This window comes from Trachemys scripta, chromosome 2 (genome assembly GCF_013100865.1).
Source record: "Trachemys scripta elegans isolate TJP31775 chromosome 2, CAS_Tse_1.0, whole genome shotgun sequence".
NCBI classification, from domain to species: domain Eukaryota; kingdom Metazoa; phylum Chordata; order Testudines; family Emydidae; genus Trachemys; species Trachemys scripta.
In genome coordinates, this window is record NC_048299.1 from 101,172,273 (window position 1) to 101,185,833 (window position 13,561).

At 48.2% G+C, this 13,561-nt stretch overlaps 1 long non-coding RNA gene and 1 pseudogene across 5 annotated transcripts in view; both read right to left on the reverse strand.

The window, feature by feature from the left end:
- The window catches only part of LOC117872657, an 83,651-nt gene extending 70,454 nt beyond the window's left edge, over window positions 1-13,197 (reverse strand). For all 5 annotated transcript variants that reach the window (XR_004644549.1, XR_004644547.1, XR_004644548.1 and 2 more), the window contains exon 1: window positions 13,035-13,197. This is a non-coding gene — a long non-coding RNA (uncharacterized LOC117872657). The remainder of the gene's footprint in view (window positions 1-13,034) is intronic.
- LOC117873992 lies at window positions 8,231-8,393 on the reverse strand (annotated as a pseudogene).
- Window positions 13,198-13,561: the final 364 nt, after the last annotated feature.

The window sequence follows — 13,561 nt, forward strand, 5'->3', positions numbered from 1 at the left end:
ATAGTGGCATCAGTTTAAATCTAATTAATGTTTGGAAAGCATTTTAAGATGAAAAGCTTTGTATACATACTGAGTATCATGATTATTCACATTCTATTTTTCCTTATCCCATCATAAATGTAAGAGACTATGTCAACAGACCAGAATGTTCTCACAAGGTAATGGCTCCCTGCTGCTACAGAAGTGCTAAGGCAAACTGGAGGCATTTATGGAAAATCACTGTTGAGGCAAAGGAAAGGTGCTCATTTTGAAAGCAGAAGACATTGATTCAGTGACAATGTTTCATCACAGCAGCTTTATTCTTGTAAAAAATAAATGGATGTAGATTTAGTCATTTTATATCTCATAGCTGTAGCTGTATGAAGGGTGGCACTTGCTCACTATAATAAATTAGAGAATCTATTCCAATCTACCTAGTCTCTCTGTTGTTTCTAGGTACTCATAAAACCTTTAGCCACAGATCAATTTAAATGTAACCCTTCTGCCAGGTGAAGCCGGCAGCAACCAGGGCTGGGTTCAGTATCTAAGGCTTCCTTTTCAACAATACAACACAGAACTGGCTCAAGCCCCCACCCAGTAACCTGGGAAAATTACACATCACCTCTGCATGCTTCTGAGAGGCAATACTTCTCCAATTGCAAGCACAGAGTCTTTTAATAAAAGGAGGGAAGTCACCCAACAATTAGGGAACATGTCACAAGCAGAATTCATAATCGTAAAACTCTGAGCAGGACACCCACCCCAGAGTGTGTGGGGCAGTGCCTTCTGCCTCATGTTCTTGAGTTCTACAACCAACAGTTCCTTTTCTATGCCCCTCCCCCCCCCGCTCCCTCACAAGACCCCACTCACAGTGGTTGTCCTTGGTCAGTGAGGACCCAGGGTTCAGAGGTGCATCTGTATGAGTTCACCTCCCACCTGGGGAAAAAGGCACCTTGCTTGCTCCGCCATCTGCACACTTGCTCTGGTTGGCCACCCCGCTAGCCAGGGTTCCTCTTCGCTGGCCGCCTGGCCAGCCACAGTTCCTCTCTGCTTGCCACCTCGTCAGCCACTCATTCCCCGTTTGACTGTCAGTTACCTTCTACTGCCACATGCCTCTCTGCTGTGGCCTCTGCACATCAGTTTCCTAGTAATTTTCAGCTCTTTGCAGGCTGTGCAGAAACACTGCTCCACCACAAATGATTTCAGCTCTCATTTGAGCACTTTAACAAAAAGCTCCTAATGAAGCCTATTTAGCTCTATCTTTGAACAGTGAGGAGGAACAGGTTAAACCAGACCGGGGACTCTTGGGGAGAGTCCACACCTCCTGGCTAAAACACCTATCCCCATCCCTCTTACTCTCACGGGGCACTGGCATTCGAGCCCCTGGCTTTGTGAGGTCCTTTCAGCTGAGGGTGACCCCTTAATCGGGACAAGTTCAGCACAGTTTTGCTCTACTTTAGTCATACAGTGAAGACAATAACATTTCACAACCCCTGGATTCAATATTTAAAAATTTCATTAAAGCTAATGTTAAAATTATATAATACACAGGTTGAGAAAAGAGTGTCTGTACATCTCGGTATGGTGCTTAGATTATCCACAAATACAAAGTTTGATTTTAAAAGTCATATGAAACATATAGCACATAATCAGCAATAACCCAAATTTAGGTGAATAAATTTAACAATACACTTTAGATATTAGCATCCAAGAATTTGGGTACATCACTCATAAAAAGGTATAAAGATATTTGGCTGTGGAAACCAAAATATATCAATGAGTGAAGATTTAATGGAGAATTTAGGGTAGGTTGTCCATTTAGAAAATAAAATCCATCAGGGAAGTATTTCAGTTACTTTCCTTACTGCACTTCTCATCGGCACTCCAGCTCATCCCTCCTGGTATTGCCAATGTCTGGTGATGTGTTCTAGATAGATGTCCCTTAATCACCTGATGACATCCGACACCATAAGTTGCCGCATCAGCCGAGCGTAGCACTGACGGATTCCACATTCTCTCAATGCTCGCTTGTTACTGCGTCTAGAGCTTCGACAATCAGTGTGTGTCTGAACCTGGTAACCCCTAGGTCTCAAGGTGTCGGCCAGAGGGGCATATTTCTCCACCTTTCGAGCTTGGGCATCGTGGAAAACCGAGGCCCTATTCGCGAAGGGCACTGTAACATCCACCACCAAGATCTTCTTCCGATCCTTGTTGGTGATGATAATGTCCGGTCGTAGTTCACTGTCAGTTCTGGGGATGGCGGAGTTCACAGCCTCCTTCCCTACTGGTGGTGGGATGGCTCTGACTAGGCAATCTTGGGTGTCGTTGTGTCGCAGCTGCCAGGCTCTGGAATGGGGCTTGCAGCTATACAGGATGTGGGATAGTGTCTCATTGGAATAGCCGCACTTCCTACATGGCTTGTTCTGATTCCCATGGCGGATGGCTCCGTTCAGTGTACGCAGTTGATCCGGGCCTTTTGGATAAACCTCCAGTTGGCAAATTGGGTGGAAGCTGCCCCTGGTAGGAAGTGGTTGCTGGTGTCCCACTTGCATATCACCTCAAATGCCTTGCCCTGGTCTGGATTCTGCTTCAGGTTTTCCACATACTGGCAGTGGATAGCATCCTTTAGGGTCCTCTCCACATTGGTTCTAGCTTTCAGAGTGAGGATTGTGTGGTCCATGTAATTCACCTGTGGCACCAGGACTCCCACCAGGACTCGCACCACATCCAGCGGCAGCCAAAACACTTCTCCAGTCGTCGCATAGCATGCGGGCATGAGTCCAGAGTGAAGCAAAGTCTCCCCCCTCTCTTCTAAATTCACCTTCCAGCCAGCTACTCAGGTAGGTGGTGACATCTTGGCTGGAGAGGGTCCTGGTGATTTGCTTCTTGATGACATCCCGCAAAGCACTTTCTGCGATATTCCTCACCAAGGCATCCAAGCACGTCAGAAGGCATAAGGCATGAATGATCACTGCAACATTGCACAGATCATCCATATGAGAGACATTAGTGCACAGATCATCCATATGAGAGACGTATTGGCAGTGGGTGGCATCCTTCAGGATCCTCTTCAGTTTGGTTCTGGCTCTCGGAGTGATGATGGTGCGCTCCATGTTCACCTGTGGCACCAGGACTCCCATCTAGCATTGTGGCATGAGTCCAGAGGAAAGCAAAGTATCCCCTCTCTCTTCCAAATTTGCCTTCCAGTGAGCTGCTCAGGTATGTGACGACCTCTTGGTTGGATGGGGTCCTGGCGATTCGCTTCTTGATGGCATCCTGCAGAGCACTCTCTGCGATGTTTCTTGCCGTGGCATCCAGGCATGTCAGAGGGCATAAGGCATGAGTGATCATGGCAATGTTGCACAGATCACCCATTCGAGGGACGTTGGTGCCACTCTGCCTGTGTGAGATGTACACCGGCTCATTGCTGGCTCTCTGGGGAAGAAACATACACTTCTTCACCAGCTGCCTGATGGTGTTCTCTGCCTTGTTCAGAAATACCTTTGCCACGAACGATCCCCTCAGGATGAATGAGATACAGGGGATCAGGAAGGTGTTCAAGGCGTTGATCTTCTGCCATGGTGCCAGTAGGGAGGAGTCGATCCTGGCCACATCTCGTAGGATCTCCATGATGGATCCTCAGATGTTCGCTGGACATGGAAACCCTTGGGCTTGCTGAGATGTTGGTATGCTTGCCCGTCCTCGAGGAAGATCATAGGTTCACCTTGGATCTGAAAAGGTGTCGCCTGGACCGAGTCCCTTCTACTGCCATCAATATGCAGGGATGTGCACTTCCTAACATTTGAAGCAGAGTCCCATCCAGTTGGGAGCCTGGCAGATGATGTCGAGTATTTGTTTGAGACACTCGGGGTTGTCTGCAATCAGGACCAGATCATCTGCATAGGCCAGGATATTCACGCTGTTGCCATACAGGTTGAAACCACTTAGCCAACTGGAGATGGCTCGAATGACCGACTCCATAGCTAAATTGTAAATGATGGGGCTGAGGGGTCGCTTCACACCGCTATGCATAGGAATTTCAGGCATCTCTCCTTCTATGTAGCAGATGGTGGTGGTGCAGCCTTCATAAAGTTCAAGGATCAGTTGGAGAAAGTTTTCAGGCATCCCGAACTCTCACCATGTGTCAAAAATATGTTGGTGGGGCATCGTTCCAAAAGCATTAACTAGGCCAAGCCACACTATGACACATTGCCTTTGTGCCCTCCTGGCCATGTGGCTGGCAGTCTGAAAGAAAAAGTTGTGTTCATAACAGCCTTTGCATGACATGAAGCCTTTCTGGATGGAGCTGATGGCTCCTCCGTTCACAGACCAGTCTGTTATCCTAGCTGCAAGGCAGCTGGCATACAGTTTGTACATGGTGGAGCACAGAGAGATGGGTCTCCAGTTACTGGGGTCATCTCACTCACCTTTCTTGTAGGTGAGCACCATCATAGATTTCTTCCAGGAGCTGGGAATATGGCAGAATTGTTTGCATTTGTTGAAAATGGCAATTAATACCAGATAGCCATCGTCTCGTTTTTTCAGGATGTTGTAGCGAATGCCATCTTTTCCCTGGGCTGTGTTTTTGGTCTTGGTAAGTCTGGTCATTACTTCCCATGATGGAAGTCTTGTTCCAGGTCTCCTACACATTCAACGTGGGGTAGAGGATGAAGGCATCCTGGACACAGCATGTTGTTCTGAGCTAAGCGGTCGAGCACATCCTTGAAGTACGAGAATAGTCTCTCTGACGGAATTGTGCAGTAAGATGAGGGCCCATCGAGGATCTCTCTCATAGCCTTAGGAAGGTTTGACCGGTAGAGCTTCTGGATCCTGGATGCTGCTGCTGGGTCATAGTGGTGATTGATGTTCCTTCTCCTGGCTTCCCTCATGTTGTTCTTGTTATGTCTCTATGCAGGAGTTCTGTGAGCAGTTGGTGTGTTCTCCTGAGTTCCCTTCCTCCCAGATACAATTTCTGCAGACAGGTCTTTAGTGAGTCTATCTATAAGGAGGTCAAAATTCTCGAATGAGGCTGTCCTCGCCAACTCCTCTATCCAAGCGGCTTGCCACAGTGTGGCGGCCCTCCCTGAAGGCTGCTGCTCTTCTGGGTGCTCAATCTCACCAGGCTTAGGCTGGAAATTTTCTGTGCAATTAGCCTGTTGCCTATTTTCCTCCCCATGTTCAGTATTTTGTTTGGCTGGATCTTGAGGCATGATCTCCAAAATGAGGGCAATGTCTTCCCTTACAGATTTTAGGGAACCACTTGTTCTTTTAGGAAGGACAGTTTCGAAGACAACAGCACTGGCCCTTTTAGGGATGTGGTCTTGCTTGGGAGTTTCCAGAGCGACGCTGCTCCTTCTGTGGATGAGTTCTTGTCCCCTTGATGCTGTTCATCTGCGACGTCCTGGAAGTGCCGAGGGTCTTCTTAGAGGCTGTTTCCCGATGGGTGTTCCATGGAGCAGCAGTGGTCCTAGCAGCAGTTGAAGATTTCCGTGGAATCTGCAAGGGAGTGATCATCTTCTCGGTCTGTCCTGGAGTCACTGAAGCCGCATGAAGATCTTGTTTTGAAGGCGCAACAGTAGAATCCATCTTCAAAATCTTCTACAGGATAGCAGGTCAAGTCTTCTAGAAGGTGTAGTTTCTGCCTCAGTAATTAAACTGATAAGAACAGATTTAAAATTTTTATTAAAGCTAATGTTAAAAAATATATCATACTTAGGTTGAGAAAAGAGTGTCTGTACATCTGGGTATTGTGCTTAGATTATCCACAAATACAAAGTTTGTTTTTAAACTCATAAGATACATATAGTGCATAATCAGCAATAACCCAAATTTAGGTGAATGAATTTAAGAATACAGTTTAGATATTTAGCATCCAAGCATGTGGGTACATTACTCATGAAAAATGTTATACAGAGAGTTGGTGACAGAAAGCAAAATATATCAATGAGTGAAGATTGTCTCTCAGTAACTGAGAATTTAGGATAGGTTTTCCATTTAGAGAAAAAAACAGTCCATCAGGAAAGTGTTAGAGTTACTTTCCTTACTGTGCTTCTCATCAGCACTCCAGCTCATTCCTCCTGATATTGCCGATGTCCAGTGATGTGTTCTATGTAGATGTCCCTTGACCACCTGGTGGTGTCCGACATCATGAGTTGCCGGATCAGCTGAGTGTAGCATTGACTAACTACACATTCTCTCCGCACTTGCTCATTACCGGGGTTCCATGTGCCTAGGGCTCCAACGATCAGTGTGTGAGTTTGGACCTCATATCCCCTAGCTCTAAAGGTGTTGGCCAGAGGGGTGTGTTTCTCCAGCTTTTGAGATTGGGCATCGTGGAAAGCTGGGTTCCTGTTTTTGAAGGGCATTGTGACATCCACCATCAAGATCTTCTTCTGGTTCTTGTTGGTGATGACGATGTCTGGTCGCAGTTAGCTGTCTGTTCTGGGGATGGCAGAGTTCACGGCTACCATCTCCACAGGTGGTGGGATGGCTCTGACCAGGCAATCTTGGATGGCGTTGTGTCGCAGCTGCCAGACTCTGGAATGGGGCTTGTAGCTACACAGAACGTGGGGTAGTGTCTCATTGACATAGCCACACTTCCTGCATCGTTTGTCCCGATTCCCGTGGCGGACGGCTCCGTTCAGTCGGACGCATTTGATCCGGGCCCTGTGGATGAACCTGCAGTCGGCAAATTGGGTGAAGCTGCCCCCAAGGAGGAAGTGTTTGCCCACTTGCATGTCACCTTGAAAGCCTTGATTCCATTTCAGGTTTTCCACGTATTGGCAGTGGGTGGCATCCTTCAGGATCCTCTTCAGTTTGGTTCTGGCTCTCGGAGTGATGATGGTGCGCTCCATGTTCATCTGTGGCACCAGGACTCCCATCTAGCATTGTGGGCATGAGTCCAGAGGAAAGCAAAGTATCCCCTCTCTCTTCCAAATTTGCCTTCCAGTGGGCTGCTCAAGGTATGTGACGACATCTTGGTTGGATGGGGTCCTGGCGATTCGCTTCTTGATGGCATCCTGCAGAGCACTCTCTGCGATGTTTCTTGCCGTGGCATCCAGGCATGTCAGAGGGCATAAGGCGTGAGTGATCATGGCAATGTTGCACAGATCACCCATTCGAGGGACGTTGGTGCCACCCTGCCTGTGTGAGATGTACACCAGTTCATTGCTGGCTCTCTGGGGAAGAAACATGCACTTCTTCACCAGCTGCCTGATGGTGTTCTCTGCCTTGTTCAGAAATACCTTTGCCACGGCCGATCCCCTCAGGATGAATGAGATATGGAGGATCAGGAAGGTGTTGATCTTCTGCCACAGTGCAAGTAGGGAGGAGTTGATCCTGGCCACAGTTCATAGGATCTCTGCGATGGTATCCTCAGGTGTCAGCTGGATGTGGAAACCCTTGGGCCTGCTGAGATGTTGGTATGCTTGCTGGTCCTCGAGGAAGATCATGGGCAACATAGACTGGTAGAGTTGAACTCTTCCAGTTTGAGATGTTTTTTGCAGGTGACTCGTTGAGACTTACATTTCTTCTGTGTGTTGAAAGGCAGGTCGCAGAGGGCAAACTGGAAGGCGATCCACTTGCTATGGATTCTCTTGAGGTGTTTGCTGAGACCGCCAATATACTGGAATCCTCGGACCAGATAGCAAAAGTATGTCCGTAGGGCGGGGATACTAGAGATAGATGCATTCATTCTCCTTTTCTTCTCCCTCTGTTAGATGGGCTTCAGTCATATCAGCTGATTCGCTAGATGGTTCTCGTTGATCTGGGAGAGTAATATGGAGAGGTTCAGCTGTACAGGCATCTAGTGAGGTGTTGAGATCCCCCTGGGTGGTTTCTGAGGAGAGGCTGGTGTTTCCGGTTGGAGTACCCTCCAGCACAGCAGGACAATGACCAGCCTCTGGATCCTGGGCAGTAGAGAAGATGGAAGAAGTTCTCCTTGTAGCATCCTTATCCTGAAGAGTGGGCGAGATGATGTTTCTCCTGGCTGTGATGTCCTGGAAGACCATCCTTGAGGTGCAAGATCTCCCTGAAACAGTGTCTCCAAGGGTTTTCTTCATAGAGGTGCTGCTTTTCCCATTGATATTGCTCATCTGTGATGTCCTAGAAGCACTAAGGGTCTTCTTAGAGGCTGTTCCCCCATAGGTGTTCGTGGAGCAGCAGCGGTCTGAGCAGCAGTTGAAGGTTTCTGTGGAATTGTCAAGGGAGCGATCATCTTCTCAGTCTGTCTTGGAATCTCTGAAGGAACATGAAGATTTTCTTTTGAAGCAGTAGCAGTAGAATCCATCTTCAACGCAGTAGTCTTCTTCAGGAAAGCAAGTTGAGTGTTCCAGAAGGTGTATTTTCTGCCTCAGTAATTAAACTGGTAAGAACAGAGACTACACTTGATCTTAGCTGAGAAGCCTATATGGGACTATTTGAGAAGTAAAATACTATTCAGCATGACTTAGACTAGCAGATTCTGGCTCAAAATGAAAAGCGTTGGTTGATTGGTTTTATATATATATGAAAAAGCAGGGTCTGAATGAATTAGTCCCTGACAGCTAGTTCAGGATGGGGAGAGACTTCAGGAGCAAACTGTATTTACATGAACACACCTACCCTCCGTAGGGTCTAGCAGACAGGAGTCGTGTAGCTCCAAGTGATCAGCTTTGGCTGGTGTTGGGTTACAAAGACAAAGGAACCCTAAGATAAGTCTCTGAAGAAGGGACCTTCTGGGGTAAGAGACAATAGTCCGTAACTGCATAAAAAAAGAGGAGTGGGGACAAGATTTTATCCTTCACCTAGGAGACAAGCTGACAGCATGCTTGTCTCATGAAAAAGGGATCACAGACTGCCTGTCTGGAAAGAGCTGGTAAGCAATACTTTAGACATGATAGTATCTTGTTAATTAAGTCTAGGCTTTAGAATGTGTGTTATGATTTTATGATATATGTAACCATTTGTTTCCAGTACTTTTACAGGCTATTAGTCAAGTCTCTATATTTTGTTAAATAGACTTTTACTTGTTTAAACTATCAACCTATCTAAGTGCCGTGTGTTAAGTGCAGCAGTGATCTGAGGTGTAACTGGTAAACGTTGGTGCAGCGAATCTATGTATACTGCAAGTGTCCAGTGGACCAGGGGCTGGGCACTCCACGGTCACACTTGGAGCACTTGGGAGTTGGAGTATGCTTATTGCTAACCTGTAGAGAGAAAACAGGGCCTGCATAGGCCTAGAAGGGAGTGATTGTGTTGTTTGTGGCTGGTGGAGTTTGGGAGCTGGTCCCTGGCAGACGCAGACAAGACTTCCTCAAACTAAGGGCAGGTGATAGTGAGATGTGTCAGAATCTGGGGTACTCCCAGGAAGCCTCATAGTAGTTATACTGATGCTTAGTTATAGTGGTATAGCTATTCCTGCCCAAGAAATGGAATAAGCTATTTGAGTATCAGGCACCTTTATACCAGTATAACTGTGTTCCCACTAGGGGATGTACAGGTATAACTATTTTGGTTAAAAAGGTCCCACCCTTCACTGAAGTAGTTATCCTGGTATCTATGTGTAGAGACAGCCTGAGTATGGGTTGCAAATTCAGGTAGGGCGACCAGATCACCAAATACAAATATCGGGACGCGGGGGGCGGGGGGGGTGTGTGTGTGACGTGGCGGGGGGGGGGGGGGGGGGGGGGGCCCCAAAATCACAATACCAACTCCTTCCTCCGCAAGCGCTGGAGGGAGGCCCGGGAGACTCAGGGGAAGCGCGGGGCCGGGGTGAGTAACAGTCCGGCCTGGCCGCGAGCAGGACTCAGTCGGGTGGTTGGGCGAGGAGGGGGGCGGCCCGCGGGGCCAGGCGGCGGCTGTTGTTCTCCCCCCCGGGCAGCGGGACTTGGGAGCAGTGGCTGCTGCAGCTCCCACTGCCGCGGGGGAGGAAGCGGCCACGGCGCTCCGCGGCTGCAGCTCTGGCGCCCCCGAACCTCCCGAGCCGGGGCCTGCTGCGGGGACCCAGCAGCACGCACCCTGCACCCAGCCCCTGGCCAGTCGCGTCTGGGCTGCTGCCCAGCTGGTGCTATCCCGCGGCCGCCCCGGAGTGGGGGCAGCAGGCCCCAGCCCCCCCGTCCCGCTCGGGTCCCGCAGGGGAACTAACGGGGCTGGGCGGCCGATGCCTCCGCCCCGGGGCCGCCGCGGGATAGCACCAGCTGGGCAGCCCAGACGCGACCGGCCAGGGGCTGGGCCCAGCGTGCGCGCTACTGGGTCCCCGCAGCAGGCCCCAGCTCGGGGGGTTCGGAGGCGCCGCAGCCGCGGAGTGCCATGGCCGCTTCCTCCCCCCGCGGCAGTGGGAGCTGCAGCAGCGGCTGCTCCCGAGTCCCGCTGCCCGGGGGGACAACAACAGCCGCCGCCTGGCCCCGCGGGCCGCCCCCCTCCTTGCCCAACCACCCGACTGAGTCCTGCTCGCGGCCAGGCCGGACTGTTACTCACCCCGGCCCCGCGCTTCCCCTGAGTCTCCCGGGCCTCCCTCTAGCGCTTGCGGAGGGAGGAGGAGGAAGGGTGAGCCCGGGGAAGAGGCGGGGATTCGGGGAGGGAGCCAATCGGGGGAGGAGGGGACGGGGTCGGGGCGGGGGGGGGGGCGAGCACTTCCGGGCTCTAGGCTCCAAGGCATTTCCTTGTTTGTCCGGTTGTCCCGACCGCATGTTGGTCGGGACGCGGGACAAACAAGGAAATATCGGGACGGTCCCGATAAAATCGGGACGTCTGGTCACCCTAAATTCAGGCCCATTTTTCCGAAATACTGTTTTACAGTATTTTAATGAGAAAGCTGGTTTCTGACTGGCTGGAATTCTTTTCAACCTGAATCGGTAAATAAGTGTCAAACATCCAGTAATCTAATTGGCTGGCAGAGGCTTCATTTTATATAAGAAAAATATTCTGAAGGAAAAAAAAAACAGCTAATGTCTTTTCCACCTACTTTACTGGGGCTTGTTATGTTTTCCTACACATAAAGAGTGATCAGATGTCTTTAGTCTGAATGATTGAGTGAGAGAAAGCAATTAAACAAAAAAAACCAAACAAATGTAAAGTCTCCATGATAGTGCACAGTTTGGGTGCCTCCGTTGTAACACATGTTACATCAATGGTCTCAGAAAATGGCAGCGGCCTTTAGAGGCAGCAAAATCCCAAAAGTTTAGAAGTGCAGAATGCAGAAAACAAAATCATTACTGTTACTTAGCTACATACAACATGGGTTTTCTTGCTGGTACTCTTTTTTTATTTTCTTCCCTCTTGAAATGATTAAAGTGGTTAAAGAACAGTGAAACATGCTGATAGATAGTGAAACATGCAAAGCTTAGAAAGCAATTTTGGAGTTCACATGTGCTCAGATTGATTATGCAGTAACCTGATGGTATCAACCTTTTCATTTTCCCAAGCTAGAAAAAAAAAAACCCTTTAATATGACTGCTGGCAGATTGTCCTTTTCCAGATGCAGCCTTGTCTAAACAATAGAACAAATGCCACAAACTGGAGCACCATGTTTCCCCCCATTCCCTATACTGCACACACTGCTTCTTCTGTTAGCTAGCTGCATTAACCATAACACTAATGCATTTGTGATCTTCATCCTAAAAGATTCCAATGTGTTGTGCAATTTTTGAGCCCCATGTTTCCCTCCATTCTGCACCACAAAGGGGAATGGGGGAGGTGGGAGGGATTCAAGAAGGAATAAGAAGGCCTCAGAACTCACAGAGGAGTTCTATGGGAATACCCTATCCCTCCCCAGGGCCCAAAAACCTTCATTCTGCAGAGTTGGGACTCCAAGGGGCTTGGAAGAGCCAGAGCTTTTGTTCTGCGCAACTATATCTCCTTCAGCCATCAGAGTAAATCCCAGGGAGAATGCACATGGTAGCAAACTCTGGTTAAACCAGCATTAATTCCTCTCCCTGGCTTCTGAGGAACAAAGTTTAGGCACACCAGGAGCTAGCGTGGGAGCCACGGTGCCAGAAGGAGGCCAGGAAGCTTTGTGTGGAGGGGCTGACCCGCTAATCTAATCTCTCCCTTGGTTCTTATATGACCCCCTCCCTCTGGTAGCTGAATGCAATCCAAGTATTTAAAAACAGAAACAACAATAACCTTTATCTGAAGCCTGGCTCAGTGTCAGCTGGGATGGAGCATAGTTTCTCCATGAAGGTTACAGCGTTGTAGGATTTCCAAGCATTGGTCTGTGCACTTTGGTGCCGCACCCCCCCAAAGAATCTCCAAGCAGTTTGAAGGGAGCAAGCCAAGAAATCGCAGTGAGGTGATTCTCATGGAATTTCCTGCTTACTTTGCCCCTTCTGCAGTTCCCCTCGCCCGTACAAGAACAAGTAGAGTCACATATAGAGGAATCCTTCCTTCACCACTAAAGCACAGCTACCAGTATGGTGGCACACAGCAGATATTTAAAGGCCTGATCCAGTGCCTATTGGAGTCTTTTGAAAGCTCCTATTGGCTTCAATGGGCATTTCCCCCCCCTTCTCATTAAAGCAATGAGAGCATGCAGGTAACAACTTTATTGTTATTTAACAATTACATAACTCTAGCACAACAGAAACCAGCCTGCTACTGTCTGAAGCCCGCAACTCACTGTTTGTCCTTGCAGTCCAGGGCCCTGCTTTGGAGGGCACCCTCTTTGATCTCCACAGCTGTACCCAATATCATTACAGAACAGCTGCTCCACACAGGCACTGGGTCAAGCCCTAAGTGTGAACAACACCCCTTTGCAATAGTTTGAGACAGGAAATATCCCATTGCAATAAGGTGTATTGAAATGATCCAATTGTATAATACAATTTATTTGCCTCATCTATTTCATTTAAAAATCTGTTCTTCAACCCAAACAGGTCGAGATACCAAGTTTTGAAATATATATATATATATATATTTAAATCCAGGTTTACTGATTTCCTTAGTTGTCTTGCTGGCAGGTTCTGCTGTTGGAGTTTCAGCTGGATTGCAGCTGTGGAAAAGAATGTGAGACAGCATTGGGAGATTCCCCGCTGAAAAGTTATCTTGCCCTTCTAGGAACTAGGTTTTCTTTGACTTACCTTTGATAATAAAGAATTTGTTGCCTGCCATACAATGTATGTGCAGAAATTATCTTATGTAGTTTTGTCCCTTGAGATGCTTGTTCCAGGCTTCCCTTTGGTTAAAGAAAACCGAGTTCCCTCCAGGAAAACATACAGCAAAGGATCTGGTTTAAATTACTTTACAAGCCGTATTGAAAGTGGGCCCTGAGTAATGAAACATGAGATCAGCCTCCTGAGGAAAAACAAGAAATCCTCACCCTTTGTTCCCAATTTGGGAACATGCAGCACGTTGCTATCTTGGGTTGGAGTATGTGAAATGTATTTAGAGCCAGCACAAATCTTCTTACTACACAGAGCGGGGTTCTGCATCTTGCTGGAGACCACACAAACCTAAGAATGGTTCTGATTCAATGCAGAAAAGAAAGAAAGTACAGGCTGTCCCCAAACCATTTCAGAGCTTTTGCATTTGCTGTGTGCTCACCATGTTTTACTTGTTACAGAATCAGGATTAAAATCCAGTCTCTCCACTGTGATTTTTTAAAAAT